The sequence below is a fragment of the Geospiza fortis genome, unplaced genomic scaffold (assembly GCF_000277835.1).
Source record: "Geospiza fortis unplaced genomic scaffold, GeoFor_1.0 scaffold1571, whole genome shotgun sequence".
Lineage (NCBI taxonomy): Eukaryota > Metazoa > Chordata > Aves > Passeriformes > Thraupidae > Geospiza > Geospiza fortis.
In genome coordinates this window covers 48,694-50,085 of record NW_005054791.1, presented here as the reverse complement: position 1 = coordinate 50,085, position 1,392 = coordinate 48,694, and positions in this window count along the sequence as shown.

The following is a 1,392-nucleotide window of genomic DNA, read 5'->3' as shown; positions in this document are numbered from 1 at the left end:
TACACCTGAGTTACACCTGAGTTACACCTGGGTACACCTGGGATACACCTGAGATACACCTGGGTTACACCTGAGATACACCTGAGTTACACCTGGGTACACCTGAGTTACACCTGAGATACACCTGGGATACACCTGAGTTACACCTGAGTTACACCTGGGATACACCTGGGTACACCTGAGATACACCTGAGATACACCTGGGTTACACCTGGGATACACCTGGGTTACACCTGAGATACACCTGGGTTACACCTGGGTACACCTGGTTACACCTGGACACACCTGGAGGGAACTGGGAACATTTGCCCCCCATTTTTTCCCGTTTTTCACCCGATTTTCCCCATTTTGTTTGAATTTCCCTCCCTTTGTTTCCGATTTCCCATTTTCCCCATTTTCCCTTGGTTTTCCCCATTTCTCCTCAATTTCTTCCATTTCCTCCCCATTTTATCCCAAATTTGCTCACATTTCCCCGTTTTCCACCTGATTTTCCCCATTTTTTAAAAATTTTCCCCAATTTCCCCCCATTTTTCTCCAATTTCGCATTTCCCCATTTCCCCCCCAATTTTTCCCATCTTTTTGCGTTTTTCCCCATTTCCCCCCATTTTATCCCATTTTCCACCTGATTTTTCCCATTTCCCCCAATTTCTCTCCCCATTTTTCCTCCAATTTTCTCCTCTTTTTGTTTTTCTCAATTTTTCCCAATTTTCCCCTGGTTTTCCCAATTTATCCCATTTTTCCTATTTTATTCCCTTTTATTTTCCATTTCCCCCCCTTTTCCCCAATTTTCCCCATTTTCCACCCGATTTTCTCCGTTTTTTTGGGTTTTCTCCATTTTTTTCCATTTTCCGCAATTTCTCCCTTTTCCCCCATTTTATCCCATTTATTTCCCATTTTCCATTTTCATTTCCCCTGGTTTTCCCAATTTATCCCATTTTTCCTATTTTATTCCCTTTTATTTTCCATTTCCCCCCCTTTTCCCCAATTTTCCCCATTTTCCACCCGATTTTCTCCGTTTTTTTGGGTTTTCTCCATTTTTTTCCATTTTCCGCAATTTCTCCCTTTTCCCCCATTTTATCCCATTTATTTCCCATTTTCCATTTTCACCCAATTTTCCCCATTTTTTCCCCATTTTTTCTCAGATTTTCTCCTTTTTTTTTTTGTTTTTCTCCGTTTTTTCCCAATTTCTCGGTTTTTCGCCCCGTTTCAGGCGCAGGACGAGTGGCGGCTGCTGCCCATGGCCATGCACAGGCTCTGCTCTTTTTCCCCCATTTTCCCCCATTTTTTACCCGATTTTCTCCATTTTTTTTTTGTTTTTCTCCGTTTTTTCCCAATTTCTCGTTTTTTTCCCCCGTTTCAGGCGCAGGACGAGTGGCGGCTGCTGGCCATGGC